Consider the following 12,231-nt stretch of genomic DNA (forward strand, 5'->3'; position numbering starts at 1 on the left):
GGTTGCTTTGGCAGTAGTTATCCTTGGAGATTACACGCTCCATTTCTTCTCCCAAACTCATCTATCAGCAAGATCCTCCTCTCCTGGGGATAAGAGAAGAGGCAGAGAAAAGATAAAAGTGTTTTTTTTTTCCCATACTATTCTAGAAATTCCTTCCCCTCTAGGACACAAAATCCTAGGGAAAAGCAGTGTTCCCCTAAAACCTTGACTATAGGGTGACCAGACATTCTGGTTTGCTGGGGACAGTCGCACTTTACAGACATTGTCCTCAAGTGATTATTAGGAGTATTGCCTTTTAATTCTCAAAACTGCCCCAATTCAGACAATAAATTATATGGACACCCGACATCCATAGCAATTGCCCTGTGTCTCCTCAGGAGACACATAATACCAACAATGAAAATCTCAAAGACCATACTTTCAAGGATCATTTCTAGTTTGTTACTAGAGAAGTTTCTCTGAATGTGTTGAGCACCGGAAACTTCCAGGAGGAGGTGCAGCATTCTCTCCTGAGCGTGAAGCTCCTTCTTGATGTTGCTTCTGCAACCGCCATTAACATGGATATTGGTTGGTTCTTCCCTTCCTTTGGGAGAGCAAGAGGGAGAGGATGCAGTCTGAGCGGAAGGAAGGAAGGAAGGAAGGAAGGAAGGAAGGAAGGAAGGAAGGAAAGAAGGAAAGAAGGGAGGGAGGAAGAAAAGTTATTATAAAACTTTCTACTTAGCCGACAAAATGGAGGAATATGAAATTGCAAAGAAAAAAATTGTAAAATCAAACATGCCATAAAATTGATGAATTCAATTAGATATGATACTTTGATTAACTTTATATGTGAGTTGGTTTAAACTGCTTAGAAATATGTAGTTTTTATATATTTTTAAGTTTAACTGTAGAATTATCAGCCATCTTCAGTAAACGGATTTGTACTTTTTTTACTTTTTCTTCCAATGAGGGAGAAGGTCTCATCTAATCATTAGTTCAAGCTAATGAGTACACTGAAATAGTTCATCTATTTTTAAGAGAATATAATGTAGAAAATAGACCAAAATTCCTGTTCTGGATTAATAACTCCCAATACTACTCCCACCCCCACTCAATTCCACTTAAATTTTTTTAAAAAGTTTTAAAAATTAAGTTTTAGAAAATCTTAGTAGGTTTTATAAATTTTTTTCAAGTGCAGGAGCCCCTGGCTGGGTCAGTCAGTGGAGTGTGCAACTCTTAATCTTGTGAGTTCAAGCCCCACATTGGGTCTAGCAACTACTTAAGAAAATTTTTTTTCAGGGGCGCCTGGGTGGCACAGCGGTTGGGCGTCTGCCTTCGGCTCAGGGCGTGATCCCGGCGATCTGGGATCGAGCCCCACATCAGGCTCTTCTGCTATGAGCCTGCTTCTTCCTCTCCCACTCCCCCTGCTTGTGTTCCCTCTCTCGCTGGCGGTCTCTATCTCTGTCAAATAAATAAATAAAATCTTTAAAAAAAAAAAAAGAAAAGAAAATTTTTTTTCAAGTGCCTCAGTATGGAAACCAGAAATGAATGAGAAATAAAATGAATAAATGCCATAATTGATTATATTCTTATGAGCCAACAAGGGATAAGGAAATAAATAGTTGGTGGGTGGAGAAAGATTAGTGAAGCATATTTTTCAAGGAGTTTACAATCTAGTGGATGAAATAAGCGTAGAAAACAATGTGGCATAATAAATTATATTTCAGAATAACATTGACATTTAAAATGGATGAGTATTACAGTAGAAAGAATTTTTTAAATACAGAGAAATGGAGTGACTACATTCTAATTAAATCATAGCAGATGATAGACTTACTTGATTTAAGTACCAGAAGAGAAGAAACTTCTATTTTTATTTTATAATGAATTCACGTACCAAAAAATGTATTGGGGAAAAAAATTCATATTAGAATTGAAGTCAAAGACAGACGTAGTTTAAAATGCAAAAGACTCGTTTGTAGAAAAATATGTCTGATAAAAAGAACAAAATGAACAAAAAACATGGAGCCAAATGATAAATGAAAAATGCTTAACAAAAGTGTTAACAAAAGGTTTCATAATTGCCTTTCAAAGTATTATAATTTTTAAAAGAGCTAGAAAAATGAGCCTGCTGATAAAAGAGTAGGGAATTGAAAATATTGGCTAAAAAGGAGCTATAAAAATAAATAATTTTTCTGTATTGCCTTTTAACAAGAAAATTAAAGGAAATGTGCGATTAAGGAGTAACGATGTCTTTACATAAGGCTATGAGGGAAAGGAAGAGAAAAGTACATTGAATGCCAGGGGAAAAAGCATTACTTTAACAGTACTAAAGGAGCTTGTGATGAGTCTACTGATGCATTGAGAGCCGACTGACAAATGAGGGTACCCTCCCTGAATTACTGTAGTAGCCTTGTACAAGTCTCTTGCCTTGTTCTCTTGCTTTGCCCAGTCTGGTTGCAACACAGCAACCACAAAGTCCTGTTAAAAACTTTTCAGGTCATGCTACTCTTCTGCTCAAAGTTCTTAAGTGATCCCATGCCCCTCAGAGTACAGATTAAGGTTTTACAGCACCCTAGAAGGCCCTGTATGATTTGGTCACAGTTTCCTCTCTGACTTCCTTTCCTGTCTCTTTCCGCTAGACTTCTCTCTGGTCACACCGGCATCCTTGAAGTCCCTGCAACAGACCAGGCCTCCCTCAGAGCCTTTGCTCCAGCATCCATCAACGCATGACCCAGGGCTCTCTGTAAGTCCTTAGGATGCTTTCATGGGATCTAAATGGTCAAGAATAAAACAAAAGCTCTTTGGGGTCCTTAACATATTTTAAGACTATAAAAGAGTCCTGAGACCAAGACATTGAGAATCATTGCTCTAGTTAATTCCTTCCAGTGCCCTGGCCTCAGATATCTGCCCGCTTTTTCCTACACCTTCTTCAAGACTTTGCTTGTCCTTCACTCTCCTGGTAAGGCCTACCCTGAACACCTCCTCCCAATCCCAGACTTCTCATTCTCCCTTACATTTTTCTCTCTTCCACGTCATTTATTACCCTACAACATCTATATAATTTACTTAAATATCATATTTATTGTCTCTACAACTCTATAATATGAGCTTCAAAAGGGTGAACTTCATATCGGTTTTGTTCACTAATACATCCTAAGAGCATAGAAGAGTACGTGATACATAGTAGATGTTTCCTGAATAAATGAATATTGAAGAATTGATAAAAATATATTTCCAATACACTTATTGTGATGAGCATTGCATACTATATAGAATTACTAAATCACTATGTTTTATACCTGAAACTAATATATTATACATCAACTATACTACAATAATAAAAAATTTTTAAATATGTATTTCCAAGACATATTGAGGTAGTGGCTTTACAAAATGCAGCAAACATACATCCATCACAATTTAATAAATTATTGGGGGGAAAACATCTAAAGAACAAATAATAATAAAAGTAGTGTAAAGACTGCAACTTTATCTGGTAAACCCAGGGCAGAAGAAAAGAAATCTTTGAAACATTTTGTATCAGTAATTCTATGCTCCAGTCTGAAAATGACACACTCCACTGCCATCATCACTCATTACTCATTAGCTAGAACTAGTCACATGGCCCCACCAACCAAAAAGAGACCAAAAGTACACTCCTACCATTTATCTGAAGGCAGGAACCTGAAAATATTCGACAAATAGGACTACTATGTGATGAATTGTGTTTCAAATTTGATAAATCAATTCAATAAGCAAGATTAATAAAATTTCATGTGAAATTAGTTCAGAATATACAATGATTGTAAAAAGCAAAGAAATTCCGGTTTCATTATGAATAATAAATGGCTCAATCTTGCCTTATATAGCAGAAAATAGGTCACAATATATTACATTAATCGTAATGAACTTTATTAATGGTTTGGACTTGGGAGCATTTCATTCATTCCTCACATCTTGTGTTCCTTCTTTGCTTCCTTCATTCCTTTTTTCCTTCCCTCTTTCTTCTTTCAGCAAATATTTGTTGAACCATTCTGTATACAGCTAATGATTCTAGGTGATGGGGATACAACAGTGAGTAGACAAGATTCTCGCCCCCCTCAGAATTTATGGGGGAACACTGGCAATAAAGAGGTAGGCAGAATTTCAAAATCAAAATAGTTATAGATGGTGGTAAATATTATAATGGAGATAAACATTTGATAAAGAATAACTGGGATAGTCAGAAAAATCTTTGTAAATTGATATTTAAGATGAGATGTATATAGACTGTGAAGGAGCTAGTTTTGCAAAGATTCCGAGAAAGAGAATTCCAGACACATGGGATATGTGCAAAAGTTCTGGCATGACTGAGAAATCGCAAGGAGTCCTGTATGGTTTGCACCAGAGAGAAAGGAAGAGAGAAGTGAGAGACAAAGTTGGAGAGCCGAGCAGAGATCAAACCATGCAGGGCTTTGTTGACAAAGGCAATAGGTTTAGATTTTATTCTAAAAGTAATAAAAAGTCATGAAAGGGTTTTAAGCAGGGGATTAACAGGATTTCTTTCACGTTTTTAAAAAATTACACTGGCTTCTGGGAGAAAAAAGGATGGATGGGGGAACTGTTAGAAAGTTAAATGCAGAAATCTGGTTGGTTTTGATTAACCTTAGATAACAGAGAAGGAGAGAAAGAAATAGGGTCAACACATATTTAATAAGAAAGCCAACAAGATTTCCTGCTGGGTTGGAAGGAATCAAGGACCTTGAGTATAATGTCTTTTGCTTCTTCTGGTCTGTAGTGTAATATTCTTTATCCACCGGGATATTGCTTACCTTTGGAGGTATTTAAGGCTGAGGTTTAAGTTGGGCACAGCTGTGATTTGACTTCTCTGGTCTCATGGTAGTGACCCCCGGGTGACTGAGTCTCATCGGCTGCTGGCCCAGATCACTGCTCTAGGTCTGTCTGAGTTTCCTACTTGATCCAAGTCTCTTCTAAAATCCTGGCCGCTAGGCTTCTTGTTCTGTTAAGGTGACTCCTTCTGGCAAGCTCTCTAGTCAGATGCTCAATAACCGGGGGTCAGCGTATATCACACAGGATCAGAGCCAGCCCAGGAAAGCTACCTGACCACAGTTCACTTTTAGGTGACTGTGTTTGAAATTGGTATATGGCAGCCAGCTGTTTGCTTCCTCCAAGAATCTCAAATAGTGAAAGGAGGACAGAGTACCTCTACTCTCAGTGTTCTCACTTAAAGAATGTTCAGCTCTAGGCCAGAGCCAAAACTCACGGAGGGGTAAGTACAGAGACATCTGCTCCCTTCATTCTCACCTTCTTACTCTCTTCTTTGCATTATTCCCCGCAGTTCAAAAAGGACTGTGTTTTATCCCAGAGAAGGCCTGGTGATCGTAGGTAGGAATGACATCTCTCCATCATGGGAGAACAGCTTAGCGGAGTCCATCAAGCTAACATGTCTATGATCTTGCTGCACAATTCAAATTTATATATCAAAAGCAGAATTTTAATTTATTCTATTTGCACTTCTCATATAACAAATTTTAGATGCATCTGACACAGAGGGAAGCCTCCTTAAAACCAAGATGAAAGTCATGAGCTCGGAAAAGCAAAAAAGAAAATTATACCATTAATTTTTACAAAGTACTCATAATTATTATCTGAATCGATCAATCTTCATATCCAACTTACAAGTTCAGTGATCTTATTACTCCCATTTTAGAGAAGAAACTGATACTCATGAGGATCTTTTTACTTTTTAACTTATAGCACAAATTACCAAATTACATTATTGGGACTCCAACCCTTCTATCTACAAAACTCATGTTAAAATGCCTTCTCTTGACATTTTTGTAGCTAATACTTCTAAAGAGAGGGAAATAAAAGCCAAGGATTCCAGCACAGGGTGTAATACAGACGTAGGCAAATCAACTTAAAATCTACATTCTAACAAAAGCCCAAAAAATCAAATAATCGGAAACAGAATCAAGTAATATATTGCTTAGGAATGATGTAGGAAAGCCACAGAGCAGAAAGCAAGCTGGCATTGTTCTGGGCATATGTTCAAGCGTTATGATCCACCCCAAATCTCAGTAGCTTAATATAACAAAAAGTTATTTTTTGTTCCCATTACACCTGCCGTAGGAGTTGGCAAACTTCCTGCTCCACACAGAGATCCACACGGAGCTGGAGCTGCCATCTTGTTAGCTGCACCGTCCTGGGTAGGCACCTTCCTCGGTATTTTGTGAGGGGTAGAGAAAAACTTGAGCAACTTGCATGGGCTTTTGACTACCTCAGCCTGCAGATAATCCACTTATGTCCACTAAGATTTCACTGGTCAGAACTAGTCCTTTTTACTCATCCCATTGCAAGGGGGCCGGGAAATGTAGGAGAGCAAATGGAATGCTTGCCCTGCCTCTGTCACAGCCCTATGAACCTGATCCACACATCCAGCACTTAGCCCTCCTAATTCCAGATCTTTCATTTTCAAGGTTGCTTTTTAGGTTCAGAATAAATGTTATCCTCATTTTGGAGACTGCTTTACATTTTGTGATTGGGGAAGAATATTGCAAGATCTTTATAAATCTTTATTAAAGACAAAGTTACAGTTCTAAGATCATTGCAGGTAATCTATTTTCTTTTTAATGAAGCAGTGTTTATGGCATGAGAACACATCTTCTCTTACCCACATTAGGAATAAGATACCATGCGGGTAGAAGGGTGGCGTCTCTAGTGATTGTGTGCTTTCTGTCCCCACAACTTGCCTGTGACCACTTGGCCTTTCTTCTGGTTTAAATACGCAAGAGTGACTTAAAAAGTCAAGCACCTTGCTTTTCAGTTATAACTGATAGGTTTCCATTTACAAAATTCCCTATTACATTACAATATGTTGAAAAGAGAAATCTGCAAATTTGAATATGAACACAGAGTACCTAAAACCTGTAATGAGTAAATTGTTAGCTTTAGGAAATGTAAGGAAGTAGCACCATCTGGTGGGTAAGAAGGAAAGAATGTGGAAAATTACCAAATGTGTAATTGTGGGCACTTTTAAAAATTATTCTTGCCATAGACATAATCAGATTTTCAAATGAGAGCTTTTTGGGAGCTTTAGAATGGAGACCTGAGGAATGAAATCCTCCTCTGAGAAAACAGGGACAAAAACAAGGTGTGTGCCTTTTCGTGTTACCATTTCTGGATGATGGTTGTTCACGTGAAACCCAGGTCAATTAAAGCAGCCTTGGTCATGATGAGAGGGTTATTTACAACCTGAGACCATTATCCTCAAAGAGCCTAGTATCTTGGTAATTTTAGATAGTTTACACATGCCAGGCCAAGGCACTGAGTACAGGCCTCCAATTCACTTGGCATTTATTAGTAAAGGGCCAGCAGGGGGCCCTTCACACCTGTTTGTTGGTGAGTACCAGCCTTTCATGTTGAGTTTTTTTGTTGTTTGTTTGGTTTTTTTTTGACAAAGGCAAGAGAAAAGTTTTCAGCTTTTCAGTTTTGAAGTATTTGTGCCCCATTTACATAGCTGACACTTTCTCACAACTTGAAGATTTGTTTCCTTGAGAGATTAAGTTTGGAATTCAATTTGGCCATTGTTGAAAGGTGAACTTAGTTAAATAGAGCAACAATGTAACGAATCTGTGCTGGAGTCCTACCCTGATACTTTCATCCCGCATTTTCTGTGATTTCAGCAACAAAAAGAGAATGGTAGACTTTTCCCTAGGGAGGAAAGGGTACAAGGATAGTTACAGCAGATAGATGTTAAAACCTAGTGTAACATGCTGTCCATCCATTTATCATTGAGCCTCATCAAGCGGCCTTCTTTAAGGTCTCTTTTGGTTGACTTTCCCCCCATGCATATCAAAACCATATGCATTTTTTAAAGATTTTATTTATTAATTTGAGAGACAACAAGAGAGAGAGAGAGAGCAAGAAAGAGAGCACAGAGGGAGAGGGAGAAGCAGGCTCCTCGCTGAGCAGGGAGCCTGAAGTGGGACTCCATCCCAGGACCCCGGGATAATGACCTGAGCTGAAGGCAGAAGCTTAACCAACTGAGCCACCCAGGCACCCTGAACCATATGTATTTTAAAGTATCTGAGCATATGCAGCAAAAAGTTCTGGTCAGCAGGCTTCTGTGGTCAAGAGAGATGACATAGCCCAGGGGTTGAAAGCCCAGTCTCTTGAACCAGATTACCTGATTTTTTTCCCCAAGATTCTATTATCCCTTAGCTATCACTTCCAATTCCCATGCCTCTCACCCTAGGCAACTACTAATTTACTTACTATCACTACAGAGGTGCCTATTTTGGACATTTTATACAAATGGAATAATATAATAAGTGGTCTCTATAACTGACTTCTTTCACTTAGCACTATGTTTTCAAAGTATATCCGTGTTATAAGATATATCAGGACTTCATTCCTTTTTATGCTGAATATTTTCCTTTGTGTGGATATACCACAGTTTGTTTATCCATTCTCACCCATCAATGGACTTTTGAATTATTTCCACCTTTAGCAATTATGAATAATGCTGCTATAAATATTAGTGCACACATTTTTATGTGGGCATATGTTTTCATTTCTCTAGGAACAGATTTAGGAGGCCCTAGGAGTGAAATTACTACATCCTATGATAACTCTCTCTTTTTTTTAAATTTTTTTAAATGATTTTTTTAAATTTATTTGACAGAGAGTGAGAGAACATAAGCAGGGTGAGTGGCAGAGGGAGAGGGAGAAGCAGACTCCCCTCTGAGCAGGGAGCCTGACTCAGGACTCCACCCAGGGCTCCCCCGGGCTCGACCCCAGGACCCTGGGATCATGACCTGAGCCGGAGGCAGATGCCTAACCCTCTAAGCCACCCAGGTGCCCCAGATAACTCTATCTTTAATCAAGACACCTGATTTTTAATTCTGGTTCTGTTTCTTGCCCTGTGTTTTGGGGCAAGTTATGCCCCAGTTCGTTTATGTATAAAATGGGACCAATAGTACCTCGTGTGGTTGTTTTAAAGATTAAGCAAATTACAATGTGAAAGCCTCATAATATAGCCATAGACATCGTATAAGTGTATTTTTTTTAATTAATTTCCAGATTTTCTTCCTTAAGGATTTTGTGAGAATCCTTAAACCAGAATGACGTAAGGAATAATCTCACGTTTGGTCAGATTTGGACACTGCTTCCTCAACTGTCCCAGCTCTGCCAGACATTTTCTGTTTCCCCTGTCTACCCCGACACCATTCCCTGTTTGAATTGTTACTTCTTTTTTTTTTTTTTTTTAAGATTTTATTTATTTATTTGACAGAGAGAGAAACAGCCAGCAAGAGAGGGAACACAAGCAGGGAGAGTGGGAGAGGGAGAAGCAGGCTCCTAGCAGGGAGCCTGATGTGGGGCTTGACCCCAGGGTCCCGGGATCACGCCCTGAGCCGAAGGCAGACGCTTAAGGACTGAGCCACCCAGGCGCCCCTGAATTGTTACTTCTTTTCTTCAGTGCCTTATAGGAATTTTAAATAGTACTTATTCTTTGCATTGGCAAAAGTTCAAAGTTCGCCTAAATACAAGCTTTATAGAGGCTTCGTTTCCCTGCAATATAGTTTGCAAACAGTTGGCTTCTGGTTTACTTGTAAACGTGGTGAAGGTTTTTATTTATTTGCTTGGTTCTTTACTCTTAACCTGAGCACCCTACCCTATGTGTTTCTGTCACACGGCTCTGGAGGGACTCATTTTATTCTTCTCCATTTGCTCACTGGGGTCCAAACTGAAATGGCTCCCACCGTGGTACAGTGCCACGTCTCTTCCCTGGTGGCTAGTCTACATTCTACTAATGGTTTCTTGGATTAAGCTAGTCATGCTTAGAACTGTGTTGACTGCATTGATAGTAAGCTCCGAAGTCCTGAGGTGCTCTGTTTAATAACATGACCCAGAGGACTTTGGCTCATGGGTTTTTTCACTAAAGAAACAGCTTGGCATAAAGATAAAATGGATTTTATAGTCAACTATTCGCCAAGTACATCAAATCATTCTTAGGCAAAGAAGACAAAAGGGGAATTATGTTTACTAAGAGCTTACTGTGTAGCAGACACTAGTTACTTTGAGGAATATTTTGGAGTAAGTCAAGGTTGGAGCATGACATAAGGTCCTTTGTATGCCCCTGATAGCACAGCTTCAGGTGACAGAACGTTCCAGGGACTTTGTGTCCATCACGGAATGCTCCTAAGGACTGAGACAGATGCCCAGGCATACATCTTGTTTTGCATACGCCCAGGATACCTGTAGAAAAGAGCTCAAACCTGCTCCACGTGTTGTGTTCAGGCACCCAGAAACCAGTCTAGGGGACTGAGATCCCCCAAAGGAGGTTGGTCTGGAGACAGGGACCTCAGAACCTGTGAGAAGATATGGAAGAATAGGCCTGAGCTGGTAGTTTGCCTGAATGTCAGCGGGAGCGGTGGCCCAGAAGGCTGTGCTTCTCTTCCCTGACATTTCCCCTCCCCCCTAAGCTTGAATATGCTATGAAAGGAGAAGGCAGGGACCGAGGGGGCCTAACTGTTGCCGTATCTCGAATTGTGGGACCCTAAAAGGTTTTCCCGACTGTCCAGAAGGGAAGAGAAGCATAAGATTGGCAGTGTAGGGGTAAGAGCAGAAGACACGAAAATGAAGTGACTGCAGGCACACCTTACTCGTGGGGCTTCCCAGACAGAACAAATAAATGGGAAGGGCTGCCACCAAAAGACTGAATTTTCTACTGGTCAAGTAGCTGTGGACTCAAAGCACTGAGATTCAGGATATTATTATAAGTATCAAATATATCTCCTGACAGGTGAAGCCTAAGGCTACATGGGTTATGTGCAATTAGCCTATGCAATTAATTTTACAGAAGAAAAACTGAAGTTGGATGAGGTAATTTACCCAAGTTCACAGAGATGGTGGACGACAGAGCCATGAATCACCATCAGAGCTATTTGACTCCAAAAGCCAGGATCTTTCCCTTATACCTTAAAGCTTCTCAAGATATGAAAGATTCAATGGAGCACAGTCAATATGCGTTTAGAATATTCCGAACAATAATGATTAAAAGTAGCATACATGGAGCAATTAACACATGCTAATATACGCTAAGTGATTTGCCTGTGCAACTCTGTGATTTACTGAGAAATTGATCAGTATTTTTATTTTTTTCTATTGTTTTCACCAAAGAATGATGACAAAGGTGAGACTCTATGCCCTTGAAATCAAGATTTCCCTTATCTTCAAAGTGAGAGTTTTAATAGGATTCATTTCAAAGCCCTCAGCCTATAAAGGGATTAAGCTGCACTGTCCCAAAGGAGGTGAAAATGGAGGCTTTGGGAGGGTTGCCCAACCCCAGAGTTTGTTCCTCAACTGAAACATGGGGAGGATTATGGATTTCTCAGTTGCCTGGACTCTGCAGTCTGGAGGTAGCAGTCCTTGCCGGAGAACAGATGTTTGAATCCACGTGAGGACTGGCCTCAAACGCTGCGTCTTGAGCACCTTGTGTGAGATGTTTGTGGCTAAGGAATCGGCAGAGAGGAATTTTGTGAACAGGTATCAGTCAGCCCAGCCACGCCCGGTGTTTGGCACAGAGGCAGCGCTCGGCTCTTGTTGAGCAGTTGGAGGACTGAGTGGCCACCCGTGCGTGTGAAGGCTGGGTACACAGTGGCCCTGTATGGAGCAACCGTATGGAGCCAAGGGAGAAAATAGCTGTCCTATGGTCGAGAACCAGGCCCCCCATTTTTCTAGAAGATGTATACCCCAGGGATTTTGTGAGCTCCAGTGAGGATAATCCCGGCTGATAACTGGTCTTGGACTTACTGACATTGATAAGTGCTGATTTGGAGATGGCTTAACTCAGAAAAGAAATGTCACAGAACTATTCATACCTGTTGGACAGACACTAACTCACTTCCTATTCCCACAACACATTCCTGAAGTTCTCTTATCACCCTCCTTTTACAGCTGAAGAGATGAGACCATAGAAGTTGAGCAAGTTGGCCATGTTCACACAACTCAAAGACTTTCTTCACATGAATTTAGGCCTTTCAGACTTGCTAGCCTTTATAAAAAGCACTATGACAGTTTCATCTGTGTGATTTGAAAACTAATTCAAGGAGTCTCTTCCCCACTATAAAAACAGATTGTTGGGAGCCCGGGTGGGTCAGTTGGTTAAGCCTCTGCCTTCATCTCGGTCATGATCCCAGGGTCCTGGCATCAAGTCCCACATCGGGCTCCCGCAGGGAGCCTGCT

The 12,231-nt window shown here is 40.1% G+C and overlaps 1 non-coding gene across 1 annotated transcript; it reads left to right on the forward strand.

The window, feature by feature from the left end:
- Positions 1-408: 408 nt before the first annotated feature.
- LOC121105965 lies at positions 409-623 on the forward strand. The gene has a single exon (XR_005838700.1). It is a non-coding gene; the product is annotated as a small nucleolar RNA U3 (small nucleolar RNA).
- Positions 624-12,231: the final 11,608 nt, after the last annotated feature.

Source organism: Ursus maritimus, unplaced genomic scaffold, assembly GCF_017311325.1.
Source record: "Ursus maritimus isolate PB19 unplaced genomic scaffold, ASM1731132v1 scaffold_3, whole genome shotgun sequence".
Classification (NCBI taxonomy): domain Eukaryota; kingdom Metazoa; phylum Chordata; class Mammalia; order Carnivora; family Ursidae; genus Ursus; species Ursus maritimus.